This window comes from Furipterus horrens, unplaced genomic scaffold (genome assembly GCF_987537825.1).
Source record: "Furipterus horrens unplaced genomic scaffold, mFurHor1.1.pri manual_scaffold_1, whole genome shotgun sequence".
NCBI classification, from domain to species: Eukaryota; Metazoa; Chordata; class Mammalia; order Chiroptera; family Furipteridae; genus Furipterus; species Furipterus horrens.
Window position 1 is genome coordinate 9,907,559 of NW_028327171.1, and position 17,798 is coordinate 9,925,356.

The following is a 17,798-nucleotide window of genomic DNA, read 5'->3' on the forward strand; positions in this document are numbered from 1 at the left end:
TGCCTGCCCAAGCATGGTGGCCGTGGTGTTGGTGTGTCTCCAAGGCCATGGGCTGTGGATTGGGGGTGCTGGGGCATCTGGGGAGAAGAAGAAGGAATGGTTGGGCACAGCTGTCACGCATTGCGGGTCGGTGATGGGGGAGATGTTTGCCCATGTATGCTGCATTCCCACACATTTTAACAGTTTCCGTTTGATTCCCATTTATGAGGCTTTATTAACAACTTACATTTCTGTCCAATGATTTATTAGCTGTTGAGCCAATTTTTCTGTAAGTGCACTATGATGCTGACACGGGCCCACATGCATATGCCTGTGTGCATTCATGTGTATGCATGTACAGATGTGTGCCGTATGTGTGCATCTGTGTGTATGTGTGTGCATGTGTGCACATTGAATGTGTGCAGGTGGGCCTCTCTTGTTTTTGAACTTGAACTGTTGAGCTCAAGGCCTCCATCTGCTTGCGGAGTAAGCATCTGCAGCAGGTGGATAGCAGGTAAGTCCCAGTGGGTATTTTCTCTGAGAGACTCCACAGTTCCTCCATCTCCTTGTCACAGCCCAGTCTCAGCCTGGCGGACAGAGGGTAGCGGCTTCTCCCTCCTGCCTCGGGCCCTGGGGTGCCCGCAGCCTCTGACTGGCAGGCAAGATGGGGTTTCCAGGATCCAAATTATGAACAATTTCCAGTAGTGGGAACATCTTGTCTTTCAGGCGAGGAAGGAAAACAAGAAACTGCTTGCTGCTACCTGTTTGGGGGGCGGTGGCTGGGCTTTTCAGCTCTGCACATGCAAAGGCCCTGCAAACATTAGCCTGCAGACTCAGGGCTGCAGTCTGGGCACCAGGAGCCTAACTCCATGGCCAGATCCAGGAACGGGTGGGAGTGAGGCCCAGCTCTGTTCTGGCTCCACCAGCCTGTCCCCTGGGGCCAGAGGAAGGCAGAGCAGGAACCAAAGATGACATCTGGAAATAGGTGGCCTGGGGCCTGGCCTGGTGTGGCCAGAGCTGGGGCCACTTGGAGCACCAGAGGACATGTAGGCTCTGGTGGGCACCGTGCTCCATCAGCCTGAGGCTGCAGCCTCTGCCTCAGGCACCTGCTCCCAAAACCAGCTCCTTAGAGGGGACTCTGCCTCCATGGTCCCTCCAAGCACAGGCCCTAATGCAGGGCAAAAGGGAGCCTTGACCCTCAGAGATGGGGCTGTGGCTTCCTTCCTGGACCTTGCCTTGTAGGGAGGAAGTGCTGGTGGCCTCCCTGAAGAGGACAATGTCCTGCAGGCAGGAGGGTCCTGGCCTGAGCCCTGTTAGGACTCACCTAGGGCATTCTTTAGAAAAGCGGGTTTTTCTTCTAACCTTTGACCCTGCTGGAGAGACAAGACTTGGCTCACACACTGCAGCTTCTTGGCATTTGACCTTTTCCCGTTTTGCACATGAGCCACAGGTCGAACAAGCAGGCCTGCGCTGCTTCCCCCTGGATCTGTCTGCTGAGGCCACAGCCCTCGGCAGCTGGAACGCAGCTGTGGAAACGGGGCCTGGCCCAGCTCTCCCAGGACCTTCTCCTGTGTGGGTGGGCCCAGGTGGCAGTGATGGGGAGGGAGGGATGAGTGACGAGTTGGGGTAGGATCTGAAAACCACTGTCCTCTGCCCTGAGCCCTGGGCTGAGGGGACCTCCATGACCAGGGAGAGAGTGGGTGAGGGGCTGCCCTGCCTGGTGCCCTGGAGTCCCACACTCCCACTGAGGTCCTGATCCCCTGGGGCTTGGCTGGGTACAGGCGTCCAGATCTGAACCCCACTTTGCAGTGGGTCTCACGTGCAGCTGCATTGGAAGTCTCGCCCCAACAGGCGCTCCTGGGGGAGGCAGACTGTGGGCCCTGGAGAAGGGAGGTACCAGAGCCACTGGGCCGAGGTCTGTGGCCCGTCCTTCCGCCCCCAGCGTCACACTGGATTCCGGCTCCATGGGTCACGTGGTCCCCAGAAGCCCCTTTTGGCACAGCACCCTATGTAACCCAGCAGGAGCTGGCCACGGTGGGGGCGGCGTCATAAGCTTGGTGCCTCCAAGAGAAACACCTTTTATTTTTAGCCCATGTTTCCAGCTTTGCTGGGGTGCGGAGGACTGAGGAGTGCTGCTGCAGGGGGAGGCTGAGTGAGCTGTCACCGCACATCTTACCCCCTGCGCTGCGGGTCCCCTCCCTGCCCTCCTCCTCCTCAGGCCAGGAATCCCCCTGGAGGCTCTGGGGCCATCTGCTCCCTGAGGACAGGCAGTCCCCTCAGCCTGGAGGATGGGGGCTGCAGGGTGGGCCATGAGCCATCCCTACCCCGGGTAAGCCCATGGGATGGGGGGCAGCTTGACAACAATCAGACCAAACCCCTCCTGTAGAGGAGACCTGGCCCCTTCGGGCTGTGCTGCCCGGCAGCACCTGGCTCAGCAGCTTTGTCCAGGAGGCCAAGGGGAGACTTGTAAGACCCACCTGCACCCTCATTTCATGTGCAGGGCTGGGGGCATCAGGGGACTGCCAGCCTCTGCCCACCATATTCACCTTCCTTCTGCCCAGCACCACCCTGCTGGTGCCCTGCAACCCAGGGCCTCCCACGCCTGCAGGGAGGGGCCGAGGCCGGCCAGCCCTGGGAAGCTGGGAAGGGAGAGGAGGCCAAGGACTCAGAAGTCTGGCTCTAGGCCCTGCATTGGGCTCCCCGGTGCTGGGGGTCGTGTTGGCCTCCCCTCCTACCTGCGGGGTGGGGGAGGCACTTGGGAACAGAGTTGGGGTGAGCAGGCAGGTTGAATGCTGTTTAGTACCAAGTTGGGTGCTTCTTGGAGAAGCCTTTGATTTGGTTTACGAGCACATATGCTCTCTCCTGGGAGAAAAGAGGAGCTACTGAAATATGATGCAGGAGCTCTGGGTGCACGGAGGGCGACATAGCCTGGAGGCGGGGTCGGGCTGGCGCAGGGTCTGCGGTGCCGGCCAGGTAGTCCCTAAACTGCCAAACGGCTAAATGGTGCAAGACTCAGCAACTCGAGGTTATTCCTGTTCGTTAAGAAGAGAATCAGGCACCTTGTCTGTCTTGTCAGTTAGAGCCCAGGCCATGGTAACAAACAGCACAGACCAGGCACACAGATGGGCTTAAACAGCAGGTGTTTATTGGCCCCCAGTTCTGGGGGCTGGAGTCTAAGATTGAGCTATCATAAGGCTGGTTCCTCCTGAGGCCTCTGTCCTTGGGGCACAGATGATGTCATCTCCCTGTGTCCTCACACAGTTGTCCTTCTCTCTGTGTCTGTGTCCTAATCTTTTCTTATAAGGACATCAGTCAGATTGGATCAGATCCCACCCTAATGACTTCATTTTACCTTCATCGCCTCTGTAAAGACTGTATCTCCAAATATAGTTGCATTCTAGGTGCTGGAGGCTAGGGCTTCCACATATAATTTTGCGGGGCACTGCTCAGCCAATAAGAGGGACATAGCCTTTGGTTTGGGGGGCTCTTGCCACCCACCCACCTGGGTCGCTGGCATCTCTGGTCTCTAAGGATGGTTGGGGGTGATGGCTGTGGAGAGGCCAAGGGCCTGATCTGAGAAGCGGCCAGGCCATAGGGAGAGTCTTGTCTGTAGGGCCCGTCCTGGGCTGGGACACATGGAGTCCCTCCTCAGGCCTCACACACAGGTGGCTGAGTCCTCCCTGCCAGGACCGAGCCCAGTGGAGGCTGCTTAGGGGCCACGTGTCCCTGTTGCCCTCACAGCCTTGGTGCCGTCAGGGCTGGCTCCACCTGGGTGGGGCCATGGTGTCCCACCTCTGATGGTCTCTCTCATCCCTGTTTTTTAGGGCTCAATACTGGCAGCCACTAAACCCTCTTCCTGCGCTCGGAGGGCATCTCGTGGATGAGGGAGGGTTTCAAAGTCCTTCTGCTCTAAAGGAAGCCCGCGTCTGCAGGCTGAGTCCTGCGCCACTCCGGTCTGTGCTGCTGTGGCAACTTTGCCGAGGTCAGTTTTATGAGCTCTGGGCCAGTATTGGCTCTTAGGGAAGAGGGTTCTTTAGCCAGAATAGTTCGGGAGAGGAAGGGTTGGACGAGGCGCTACAGCAGGACTCATCAGAACCTTTAATGGCTAACATGAACTCTGACCCTTTGGAGAGGGCGGGTCCCCATGGCTAGGGCTGCTTTCTCCAGTGTGGTTCAGGTGGGATCCCAGGAGTCTGTGCAGGTGTGGACTGCCTTGTGCCCTCGTTCCTCATGGAGGGGGCCCTGGTCTCTTCAACATTTCATTGTGTGTTGTCTTCTTGATTCTGGCCCTGGGGTTCCCCTGCAACCAGCAGACGTGGTAACTGTGCAGGCCAGGGAACCGGACAGTCTGTGAGAAATTGACCAGTGCTGGATCCAAGGTGTGGCCTGGCTGACTGATGGGATCCAGGCCCCTTCAGTCTTGACCTCATCTCAAGAAACAGTGCCCAGAGGCACCACTGTCCTCGTTGGAGGCAGGGCGGCGGGGCAGGCCTGTCTCCATTTGTTGGCGAAGCTGGAGACAATGGGAGGTAAAAAGTCAGGCAGAGTGGGACGGCCTGTCACTCTAGGTCCACACTGACTTCGCTTTCAAGATGGGGGCTGTGGGTGAGAGAGGCCTGGGGTTTTCTGGGGGACAGCCCACAGGTAGCTGCACATGTTTGTAGTGTGTATGCCCCACATGTGACATCCAGAGAAGGCTGTTGGAAGAGGACTTTCATAAAGGAGGGAGGGTTGAGTTGGGGCCCAGAGGCGTGGGAACCTGTTCAAGTTCTGGGCCACTGCTATGCAGGCCCTCCTGGGTGAACCAGGCCCTTCCCTGGTTAGGGTGCAGCGGTCAGAAGCAAACTTCACATGGGAAGTGACCATAGGTGTCAGGACAGGAGGCACATGCTCCTTGAGATCCTACTTCTGTTCTCTAGGTGCCAACCAGCTTCATACCTTACCTGTCTCCTGGGTCCGTCTTGGCTCCCTGACCCTCTGGACAGTCGTCCCGGTAGCATCTGGCCCTCTTGACTTGAGCTGTTTGGATCCTACACGCCCACTGCCTCTGCCACTGTGGCAGGTAGAGTCCACATGCCCCCTATCCGCGCCATGCTGGCCTCTCCCCAAGGCAGCAGGGTGTGCCCGAGGTCTCGGCGTGGAGTGATGAGGGCTGTTCTAGGACCCTCAGCACTGCTCCACCAGGCGCACAGCACAGCCGCACTTTCTGTCAGCACTGGCCTGGCCACGCACCGGCTTTGTGGATGAAATGAGGGGAAAGAAGTGTCACTCTGGGCAGGGGCATTAAGGGCTCTGATTTCTCCGGTTCCTTCTGCTGCCCACATGTGTCAGGTGGTCCTGCTGTGGTCACCTGAGCCTGTAGTGACTCCCTGGCCGGCCATGTAGGCAGGGAGTGTGTTTGAGTGCTCCAGGATTGAAGCAGCAGGTCAGGAGGGCAGGGCCTTGCTTCTGGCCCTGCCCTGGGGCCCAGAGGCCCGGGTGTTTTTCAGCTGAAGGAAATGAAACGAGATCTCCCTCTGGGGCGTGGGGAGCTTTGGATGAACACGGCCTGGACTTCACTCTGTCTTCTCTCTCCAAAAGTTTTTGGCTAGTGGATTGGTTGTGTGAAATTTTTCCAGGCCAGGATAATCTCGTTATTCTATGGTATTTGCAAACTGCAATAGCAAGCAGATCTTTGCTGTGAGGTTTTCCAAAAAATATATTCTCTCCAAGTAGCCCTAACCACCATCTTGCAATGCTGCGGAGGGCAGGGGCCCCTCTGTCCGCCCTGCACATCTGGCATCAACACCAAGGACAATGAGGTGACCAAGCTGGTATAGCATAGCCACAACCCTGGCCCTGGGAACGTATGCCCATCCCCTTGAGTTCTCTGTAGGAAAGGCAGAACTCTATGCTCCAGTACAGCCTCACCACCGCCTGCCTGCATGGTCAAGTCAAGGTGGCTGGGTCCCTGCCTTCTTGTCCCCTGCAGGTGTTCCCACACAGGCTCCTTAACCAGCCTGGTAGCTCCTCAGCCCCCAGAGGCGGATTAATGTCGGTTGAGGCCCCAGGCACAGAAGAAAATATTGGGCACCTTAACAAAAAGAGAGACAGGGAAAATAAAAATACATGTTAACCATATTTTTAAATAAATAAAAAATATTATGTACTATTAATGTTTTATTTCCAGAAGAATTAGAATATATGTATAATATAATTAATAATAGCATAATAATAATCACAAACTTGGTGTCATTAGAAAAAAGTGTAAAGTTGAGGTTTTGTGGGGTCCTTCAGAAGTTGGGGCCCAGGGCGCATGCCCGGTGTGCCCGCCGTTAAATCCGCCCCTGTCAGCCCCCTCCCCAGGATCCACTGGCTCTGCACACGTGCCCCTGCCTGCTTTCAAGTTTTTGGTTCTCCAATAGAAGACAAACTCTGTAACAATTTCATGTTTGTGCAAATGAAGGGCTTGTTCTTATGATTGTCCCCCAATGAAGAGACTCCCTGTCCTGATCATTTAATTCTGTATATAAAGTCTTAGAAAATTAGGCATGAGAGACACCCTTTAAGACAGTGCGAAAATCCACTTTGAGCCATCAGCCCACATCCTTTCCAAGGGAGAAACTGCCTGGGGGCTTTAGACAGAGGCCAAGAGTTGTAGCGAGGCCTCGAGCTGGCGAGGCCTCGAGCTGAAGACAAATGACAATGCCTCATGGCTGCAGGCTGATCACTGCTAACTCTAAATGCACGAGAGAATTGGCTGAAAAATAGAAGAACTAATACAAAAGATCAGTAAGAAGTTACTACAAAAGTCTAAGCAACCTCTCTCTGTCCTACATACAGAAAAAGTACTACATTTAGAAAATAGACTGTGTATCAGACTGAAAATGCCCCCAAAGATGGATGCACTTCCTAATTTCTGGATTCTGTGACTCACCTATACGGCAAAAGGTGTGATTAAATGAAGGATTTTAAAGTAAGAAGATGATCCTGGGGTATGCAAGTGGGCCCTAAATGCCATCACAAGTGTCCTTATAAGAGAGGCAGAGATGTGATTGACTCAGAGAGGCCACGTGAGGATGGAGAACAGACAGAGAGCTGGGGATGCTGGTCCTGCAGGTGGGAGGGGTGCAGCCCCTGCAGACCCGTGGCGCCTCCTTGGGCAGTGAGGGGCTGCCCCACTTCTACCACTGAACCCCAATCCAGGAGATCACTCCGGGCTCCTCTAACACCCCACATTGTGACAGTCACACCACTGAAGGCCCAAAGGAAGCCGGGCTTCACCTCAGGCCCTCTCTGTTCCTGCCTACTATGTGGCCTAGTCATTGGAGAAGGGCGCTCAAGTGTCCTTTATTTATGGTGCCTCGGGTCAGGGGCATTGGAGGGTGACAGAGTTGTCCCCAGGTGTGAAGAGCAGGGCAGTGGCCGGCTCAGGGCAGGGCAGGGACTGAGCCTGATCCTGCTCCAGCCAAGTGTCCTGGCCCCACCGGGCTCACCGATACTGTCTCGTCACCCACAAGTGAGGATCTCCTGCTATCCCCACCTCACTGTTGTGGGGTCAGGCAGGGTCATGGGTGGAAACCCTCCATTCCAAACAGCCCCCTGTTGACAAAACGAGAGTGCGGACAAATGAGAGACCATGGTGAGGCCAAGCTTACAGGGCCGGGAGCAGGCCGGTGGAGCAGGAGATGCTGGGCAGGAAGGGGCCTGGCTGAGGCCTCTGTCTGCATCCTGTTGCCCCTCAGGGCCAGTGGGAGCCTCCAGAGCCATGTCTTCAGCAAGGCTAGAGGCAGATGGGGAGGGGTCACAAGCTGGGCCAGCACGTGAGGGTTAGGGAGGCCTCCTGGCTATGTTCATGCCGGACAGAATAGAATTCATAGAGATCAAGGAAGTCAGGTGTGACCCAGAAAGAAGATGTGACAACCAAGGAACTGTGTAATATGTCAGAGTCAGAAAGATGATTTCTTAAAATGCAGGAATTCTCTGTCCGCTTGTCCAGGCTCCCATGAGCAAGAGCTGGGGGCTGGGATTCAAAGCTGACTCTGCCCAGCACCAAAACCTGGCCGAGCTGGCTTTGGTTCCTTCTTGGAAGATGACGGGCTGAATGAACCATGGTCCTGGGCTCCCACCTCTCATGCCCCACCCCCCCAAGTTTGGTCCCCAGAACCTCTTGCACCAGGTGTCCAGCACTGAAATCAGGTCCTCCAGTCTTGGGGCACAGTTACCAAGGGGCAGGGGATGCCCAGCCTACTACCTCCCTCATCCCGAAAGTTTGCTTCTAGAATTTCCTGCAGGAGCACACTCGCCTCACCGCACTATAAACACAGAATCCTCAGAGTCAGAAATCAATGGCAGATGTGAGTAAATTAGGCCTCGGAGGACAGAGGGAGGGCTGGGAGCCTGCCAGACACGGCCACTGCTGTGGCAGGATGCCAGGGCTCTCGGCACAAGGATGTCCGGAGTCAGGACAGGGCCAGGGCCAGGCTGTTCCTTGAGAGCCACAGGGGAGGCTGGCTCTGTGAGCCCCTTCGTACCCCTGGGTGACCCTGATATGCTGCCTGTAGGTCTGGGTGCATAGATGGATTGCTCCCCAATGTCAGGTACAACACCCACCCCTTGAGACCACAGAGCATGGTGGACATGACCTGCCAGTGGTGCATCCCTTTAATCATCGTTCCCTACTTAAAAAAAAAAAAAAATCACCTCTTACAGCACTTAAAAAAATTGAAGTATAATTTACCTATCTTGAAAATCACCTTAAAGTGTGTGTATGGTTCAGTGTCATTTAGCACATTCACACACACTTGTGTAACCACCACTATCTTGTTTCAGAATTTTCCATTACCCCAAACAGAAACCCTGTACCTATTGGTAATTCCTCCCCTTTCTCTTTTTCCTCTAAGCCCTTCAACCACAAATCCTATCTCTGTCTCTATGGATTTCTCTGTTCTGGGTATTTTATGTGAATGAACTCATATAGTATGTGATCTTTTATGTGTAGCTTCTTTTCACTTAGGATAAAGTGTCTGAGCTCATTTGTATTGTAACATGTTAGCACATTCCTTTTCATGGCTGAGTAATATTCCACTGTATGGATAGACCACCTTTTGTTTGTCCATTCATCAGGTGATGGACACTTGTGCTGTTTTTACATTTTTGCGATTATGAATAATGCTGTGACAAAAATCCACATACAAGGTTTTGTGAGGACATTTTCATTCTCTTGGGCGTATGCCTCAAAGTGGACTTGCTAGGTCAAATAATAGCCATTTAACTATTTGAGTTTACAAATGAAAAAATACATTTATACTGTTCTTTATATTTATCTATGGAGTTACCTGTACCAGTACTCTACTTTTTTTCATGTTGATTCCAGTTACCTTGTACTGTCCTTTCATATCAGCCAAAAGACCTCTCTTTAGTATTTCTTGCAGAGAAGATTTGCTAGCAATGAATTTTCTCAGATTTTGCTTATTTTTATTCATTTTGTTAAAATTTTTGTATATTTTCATTTAACTTGTTTACAGTAAAAATATAAATAAAATGATAAATTTATTATTTAATTTTGTAATTTATTTCCTCTTAATTTCTTTTTCATTTCTGAAGGACAGTTTTACTGTATATAAAATTCTTGGTTGACAGTCTTTATCTTTCAGCTCTTTGAATATGGCCTCCCACTGTCTTCTGGCCTCCATGGGTTCTGATGAGAAATTAGCTTTTGATCTTACTTATGATCCTTTGTATGTGATGAATCAATTCTCTCTTGCTGTTTTAAGATCTCTGTCTTTGACTTTTTCATAGTTTGAGTATAACGTGTCCAGGTGTGAGTAACTTGAGTTTATCCTTCTTGGAGTTTCTCTACTATGTATTTAGCTTTTCATCAAACTTGGGAAAATTTTGGCCACTATTTTTTCAAATATTCTTTCTGTTTTTTTGTTTTTTTCTATTTCTGAGACTGCGCATGTATATTTCAATATGTTTAATGGTGTCCCACAGGGTCTGAGACTGCTCATTGTTCTTCATTTTGTTTTTGCTCTGTTCCTCAGACTGGATAGGCAGACCTGTCTTCAAGTTTGCTGATTGCTTCTTCTGCTTGCTCAGATATGCTAGTGAGCCTCTACTGAAATTTTCATATCAGTTATTGTACTTTTCAATGCCCGAATTTCTAATTCATTCCTTTAATATTTCTATCACTTTGTTGGTATTCTCTATTTGGTGATATATTGTTCTCATACTTTTAGTTCTTTATACATGGTTTCCTTCAATTCATTGAACATATTTAAACTATCTGATTAAAGTCTTTGTCTAGAAAGTTTAATATCTAGGTTGCTCTAGAGACATAATTTCTTATTTCTTTGCATATCTCTATTTTAAAAAAATGGACACATTAAATGCTATAATGTGGCAACTCTTGGAAATCAGATTCTCTCCCCTTCATGAGGTCTGTTGTTGCTATTTGTTGTTTTGTTGTTGTTTGTTTAGTGACTTTCTGAACTAATTCTATAGTAGTCATGTATTCTTTGTCATGCGTGGCCACTGAAGTCTTTCTTCAATTAGTTTAGTGGTTAGCTAATGATCAAACAGATTTCCTTCAATTCCTGGAACCAAATAAGTTTCTCAGCCTTTGCTGGGGAACTCTGCATGTGTGTTGGGTGCACTTTCAACACTCAGCTGGTCAGCTGACAGCTCTTCCTCAGCTTTGCTTTCCTGCCTAAAGATGAGCCAGAGGTGAGAGCTCAGATCTTAACTGAGCATGTGCAGCAAAAATTCCAAGGAAGGTGTCGGAGCTTCCCAATCGCCTTGTAGATGTCTCATTCCCTAGCTTTTCCTTTAAAGCTTGTCTGTTAGATTATTTATTTATTTATTTATTTATTTATTTATTTGCCTTATCTGTTATCCACTGCAATGTTTCTGATTTTTTTTTTTTCAACAACTGCCCTCAGGGAAATGGCTGTTCCTAGTGGATGAGCTCTGAATCAAGTCAGATGAAGATGGACTTGAAAGTCGTGTCTTCCAGGGGCTCCCAGACAGGTCAGATAATTGCAATCTCTGGGAATGGGGCTTTGAAGGGGCTCCACTGTCTCTCTGCTCCTTCCAGGAGCTGTCAGTCTGTCAATCCTCAAGGCTGCTGTGGAGAGGGGGAAGCCAATGGGAACAGGGCATATTAAAAGCCACAAAGCTCACTGTACTTACCAAGATTCAGCTGTTTATTTTATTTTATTTTTTAAATTATTTATTTATTTTTTTTTTTTAGAGAGAGGGGAAAAGATGAAGAAAGAGAGGTAGAGGAACATCAGTTGGTGGCCTCTTGCATGCCCCCAACTGGGGACCTGGCCCACAACCCAGACATGTGCCCTGGTTGGCAATGGAACCAGCAACCTTTTGGTTCGCAGGCCGGTGCTCCATCCACTGAGCCACACCAGCCAGGGCCAGCTGTTTCCTGAAAAACATTTCTCATTTCAACTCTTTGGTTAATTTCTAGAGCTCTGAAAAAGTTGATTCTGACCAATTTTGCTAGTATTTTCATTGCTTTTTATGAACAAGGGGCTCTTGGATGTTCTTATTCTACTATTTTAATGTCATTATTCAGAATTTTGAAAACAGTTTTTATAGATGCAAAATTGACATACAATAAACTACACACATTTCAAGAGCACAATCTGACAAGATTTGACATACTGATACACCTATGAAACCATGACCACAATCAAAACAATGACATATCCATCCCCCCACCATGAATTTCCTTGTGCCCCTCTGTGATCCCTCCTCTGCCCTCTGTACCTCCCTCCCTCTATCTCCTGGCAACCACTGATCTGTCACTGTAGATTAGTATGTGTTTTCTACAGTCTTATATAAGTAGAATCATTCTGTCTCTCAGCATCATTATTCTGAGATCCATCTATGTTGCTGTGTGACTCAGTGTTTCATTTCTATTTATTGCTGATTAGAAGTCCATTGTATGGCTATACTACAGTTTGTTTGAGCGTTGCCCTGTTGGTGGACATTTGGGTTGCTTCTGGTTGTTGGCTTTTACAGATACAATTCCTATGGACATTTATGTACAAGTCTTTGTTTGGATGTGTGCTTTCATTTATCTGGGCTGGATCATATGGGAGATACATGTTTAACTTTTAAAGAAATTGTCAAACTGTTTTCAAAAGATGTTTTACATTCTCACCAGCAGTGTATAAATTGCTCCACATTCTCACTAACACTTGAGACTCTCAGTTTTAGCTATTCTAATAGGTAGATGGTAGTATTTCATTGTGATTTTAATTTCCCTGATAACTAATGATATTGAGCATTTTTTTGTGTTTTGATTCACTATCTGTATATGTTCTTTGGTGAAATGCCTTTTCAAATTCCTTGCTCATTTTTGAAAGGAGTCATTAATTTTCTTCTTATTATTGAGTTTTGAGAGTTCTTTATATATTCTGAATACAAGTCTTATTAGACACATGGTTTCCAAATATTTTCTTCCTGTTTGTGGCATGTCTTTCATTATCTAGACAGAGCCTTTTGAAGAACAGAAGTCTTAAACGTGGATGAAATCTAGTTCATCAGTTTTTTTCTTTTAAGGACCATACTTTTGGTATTGAATCTACAAAATCTTTGCCTGACCCAGAAGTCCCAAAGGTTTCCTCCTGTGTTTCCTCCTAGAAGTTTTCTAGTTTCAGGCTTTACCTTTAGATCGGTGGTGCATTGTGTGTTGATTTTTGTATATGGCTCAGAGTATACATAAATGTTTGTTATTCCCCATATGGCTAGCCAGTTGTTCCTACAGCATTTGTTTAAAAGACTCCCTTTCTCCACTGGACCGACTTTGCTTTTTCATCAAAGCTCAGGTGTCCATATGTGTGTGGGGTCTATTTATGAATTTTATTATATAAATGGCTTCTCTTGGTTACTGTTTGTATAAAGTCTTGAAGTCAAGTAGTGTAAGTCCTCCAGCTTTGTTCTTCTCTTTCTAAGTTGTTGCATTACATGTCCTTTGCATTTCCTTATGGATTTTAGAATAAGTTTGTCAAATCCTACCCCAAAAAGCAGGAATGGCTTCTGGGACTTTAACTGGCATTCTGCTGAATCTGTAGTTCAATTTGAGGAGAACTGGTATCTTAAGAATGTTGAGTGTTCTGATTCATGAACACAGACATTTTTTCAATTTTTTAGGTTCTCTTGAAGTTTTTCAGCATTGCTTTGTTATTTTATGTGTATAAGTCTTTTTGCATCTTTTGTCTGATTTATCCATCAGTATTTCGTTTTTTATTTAATTATAAATGGCATTGTTCTTTTCAATGTTCAGTTGTTCATTGCTAGTGTATAGAAATACAGCAGTTGTTTTTTTTTATATTGATATTTATCCTGTAAACTATTAAACTCTCATTAGCCCTAGTGGCTTTTTTTGTAGGCTCCATTAAATTTTTTGCATAGATAAATGTGTCATCTACAAGTAGAGTTTTACTTCTTCCTTTCCAATCACAGTGCCTTTTTCTTTTATTTTTTTTGTTCCTAATCACTGTGGCTAGAATACTAAATGGAAGTGGAAAGAGCAGACATCCTTCTCTTGTTCCTGATTTTAGATGGAAAGTGTTCAGTCTCACTAGGAAGAATGATATCAACGGTAGATTTTCTGTAAATGCCCTTTATCAAGTGCAGGAAGTTCCCTTCTATTTCTAGCTTGCTGAGAATTTTTATCAGAATGAAAGTTGGATTTTGTCATGTGCTTTGTCTGTCTACTGAGATTATACTATTTTTCTTTTTCTTTGTTAATGTGGCAAATTATGTTGATTGAATTTTGAATGTTAAATCAACACTGAATTCTTGGGCTAACCTCCACTTGGTTCTGATGTCTTAGCTCTTTTCATACTGTTGGATTCCATTTAATAGACATTTAGAATTTTATCTACGTCATGAGAGATATTTGTCTGCATTTTTCTCTTGTACTATTGTGTCTGATTTTTGTGTCAGGAAAATGCTGGTCTCATAGAATGACTTGGGAATCATTTCCTTCTTTTCAGTTCTGTGAAAGTGTTTATGTAAAATTGCTCCTAGTTCTTCTTGACTGTCTGATGGAATTCCCCAGGGCAGCCATCTGGGCCCAGGGTTTTCTTTGTGGGAAGTTCTTTGTTTTTTTTTACATTTTTTAAAAAGTATATTTTATTGATAATGCTGTTACAGTTGTTCCAACTCCTTTTTCCTTTGCTCCCTTCTGCCCAATACCCCCCTTCCCTCCAGCAATTCCATCCCCCTTAGTTCATGTCCATGGGTCATGCATATAAGTTCTTTGGCTTCACCCTTTCCTATATTATTCTTGATTTCCCTCTGTCTATTTTGTACAAACCGATTATGCTTCTTAGTCCCTGCACCATTTCCCCATTTCTCCCCCTTCCCCCTCCCAGCTGATAACCTTCCAAATGATCCCTATACCTATGATTCTATTCCTGTTCTGGTTGTTTGCTTAGTTTATTTTTGTTTTTTTTTAAGATTCTGTTGTTGATATTTGTAAGTTTATTGTCATTTTACTGTTCATAGTTTTGATCTTCTTATTTTTCTTAAATAAGTCCCTTTAACATTTCATATAATAAGAGCTTGGTGATGATGAACTTCTTTAGCTTTACCTTGTCTGGGAAGCACTTGATTTGCCCTTCAATTCTAAACAATAGCTTTGCTGAATAGAATAATCTTGGTTGTAGGTCCTTGCTTTTCATCACATTGAATACTTCTTGCCAGTCCCTTCTTGCCTGCAAAGTTTCTTTTGAGAAATCAGCTGATAGTCTTATAGGAACCCTTTTGTAGATAACTCTCTGCTTTTCTCTTGCTGCTTTTAAGATTCTCTCTTTATTTTTAACCTTTGGCATTTTAATGATGTTGTGTCTTGGTGTGGTCCTCTTTGGGTCTAGCTTGTTTGGGACTCTGTGTGCTTCCTGAACTTGTCTGTCTATTTCTTTCACCAAAGTTGGCATGTTTTTCTTTATTATTTTTTTACATAACTTTTCAATTTCTTGCTCTTCCTCTTCTCCTGGCACCCCTTGATTCAGATATTGTTATGTTTAAAGTTTTCCCAGAGGTTCCTAAGCCTCTCCTCATGTTTTTTTTCAATTCTTGTTTCTTCATTCTGTATGGTTGACTGTTCGTTTCTTCCTTATGTTCCAAATTATTGATTTGATCCCCAGTTTCCTTCCCTTTACCATTGGTTTTGTGTGGACTTTCCTTCATTTTATTTAGCACAGCCTTCACTTCTTCCCTTCTGTGTTTGCCGTACTTAAACATATCTGTCAAGTCTGTGAGCATCTTTTGAACTCTGCATCTGGTAGGTTGGCTGTCTCCTCGTCACTTAGTTCGCCCCCTGGACCCTTGATCTGTTCTCTCTTTTGGGCCATAGTTCTCCGTTTCTTCAACTTGACAGCCTCCTGTATTTGCTTCTGTGTCTTAGGTAGAGCCGTTGCACCTGTTACGTTGTAAGGGGTGGAGCCTTAGGTATTCATCAGTGCGAGGCAACCTGTTTCACCACGTTGTGGCGCTGTATGTGGGGAAGGGGTCAGAGAGGGAACAATGCCACTTGTTCAGCACTCGCCCCTTTTCCAGGCACCTTTTCTCACTTCCTGTATGGAGTTGGCACCTCTCTCACTGTTGATCTGGTTGTGGTTCCCAGGGTGGGTGGGTCTGTGGATGTTTCAGGACCTTGGGGGCCCTCTAAACAAACAGACTCTGCTGGCTGACCCACAGTTTCTTCCTCTACCCCAACCCCCGCTGGTTTTCACAGTCAGAAGCAATGAGGCTTGATTTCCCCTGGCATTGGAACCATGAGCTCTGCGGTCTGGTCTGGTGCTGGGAACGCTCCCCAGATGTCCCCCTGACTTTTTTAAATGTGAGACTGCACTTTCTGCTGGCCTGCTGCTGTTGCCGCTGCTGCCACCACCACACCGTGTTCTCTATGCCCTGGCTCCGCCCCTCCTACCTGTCTGGATGAGTATTTCTTCTTTATATCTTTGTTGAACTCCCATGCAGCTAGATTTTCTGGAAATTCTGGTTGTCTTCAGTTTTGATGTAGTTTGTTCCTTCTTAGTTGTGGAGGGAGATGCAGCATGTCTGCCTACGCCTCCATCTTGGCCAGAAGTCCTTTGGGAAGCTTTTTAACTAGAACTTGAATTTGGTGATCAGTCCTCTGCTGTGTACTTGGGGAAACCCCAAATGTAGCATGTTTCTCTCTAGTTCTCCTTCCTGCAAACTGTAGCTGCCTTGGTGTCCCCGATTCTCAGCAACCCCAACTCAGGATGTCCACCAGGCTCCACCTGGGTCGCCTCCGTGTGCTGTGGCCCGCTGGGGTGCTTACCCCATCTGCTTGCATCTCTGAGGCTTCATGGCTCTGTGTAGCCTGATGTCCAGCACCTTGAAAACCCTCCTTTCACATGTGTTGTCAGTTTTTTGGTTGTTTCGGGCAGGAAATTAAATCTAGTCCCCGTCACTCCATCTTGGCTGGAAGTGGAAGTCTCCCCAGAGCCCAGTGGTGACACATTTGTCTGAGACCTCTGAGGCAAGCACCTCTTCTTTGTCTTTTGTGGGCAGGCTGCACGAACTCAGCCTGCCTCCCAGGAGTCAGCGCCTCCCCAGAGCCATTGCCCCATGAGGCCAAGAGGCCAGATGTCGAGGGACTGGGCACAGACTTGACCTCATCCACCCTCAGCGTAGCTAGGGCTCAGGCCAGTGGCTCCCTGAGTCCCTCTGGCCAGAAGCAGGGCAAGCAGGCCATTGATCCCCAGCACATGCTCTCCATCAAATTAAGTATCTTCATCCATTTGCTTGATGTAAATCTTAAATGTGAGTGGTGGATCTGCTTTCCAGTGAATTATTCATCAGGACATGGACAAGGCCTCCCAGGAGATCAATACTTGGGTTCTGAGTTTTTATTTGCCTAAAAGGATCGCTAAGTGCTGGCAAGCAGAGGCAGCAAGGAACCACTGCTAGGATCTCGGGTGACGGTGCCGTGGAGGGAGCTATGGGGCCCAAGGTGGAGGCAGTGTGTACAGTTGGGCGTGTTTCTGGTGAGACAACCAGACCTTCCGCTACTGGGGGCCATCAGGGTCAGGGATGGCCAGACCCTAATGATATAGCTCAGCAGCTGATTGGTGACTGTGTGTGGGACAGTCCTGGGGAACCTGCCCTCAGGTTCAGGTGGGACAGCTGGTTCAGCCACGTAAATCAGGGAAGGGGGGACCCCATGGCCAGGGGAGGGCCTGGGTCCACCATTGGCAGAAATGGGTCTTTGTGAAGTCCCTTTGGCTGGTCTGGAGGCCCTGTCTCATCCACCTATGAGGATGGCCAATTAATGGGGAAGCAGCTCCACCTGCCACTACAGCCCACACGCCAGGGTCTATGAGCAGAGCTGCGGCTTCCTCGCGATGGCTCCCAGTCTCGGCGGCTCCTGTGAACGCTGGGCAGGGCCAGGGCACCCCAAGGTGTTATCAGTAGCCTTGCTTCCCCTTTTTATTACAAAGTGTGTGTGCGTTCCTTTTAGAAACTTGAGAAAGTACAGATGGGCCAAAGGAAGATGATAAAACTCTCTGGTATTCCAACCACTCAGACAGAATCCCTTGATATTTACTTTACCATGTGGCATTTCAGTTATGTGTGGGACCACACTATTTATGTCATCTGGCACTAGTTTTTCACTTCATGACATGGGCATTGGTCCATTTCCACGTACCACATTCCGTGGGTGCGTGGCCTAGTCCCCATGTCCGCACGCTCGGTTACTCCCAGATTGCACTCTGTTAAGTCATGCAGTCATGAGGACTGTGGTGGCCTTAGGTCTTTTACCTGCCTGACGTGTAATTGGG

General features: G+C 48.0%; 1 long non-coding RNA gene across 3 annotated transcripts in view; it reads left to right on the forward strand.

Annotated features, from left to right (window-relative positions):
• The window catches only part of LOC150020650 (uncharacterized), a 43,199-nt gene that overhangs the window by 273 nt on the left and 25,128 nt on the right, over positions 1-17,798 (forward strand). For 2 of the 3 annotated variants that reach the window (XR_016509240.1, XR_016509242.1), the window contains exon 2: positions 3,804-3,961. This is a non-coding gene — a long non-coding RNA (uncharacterized LOC150020650). Of the gene's footprint in view, positions 1-3,803; positions 3,962-4,292; positions 4,509-4,898; positions 6,090-17,798 lie in introns of those variants that run through there. The other variant, XR_016509234.1, reaches the window with a different exon arrangement.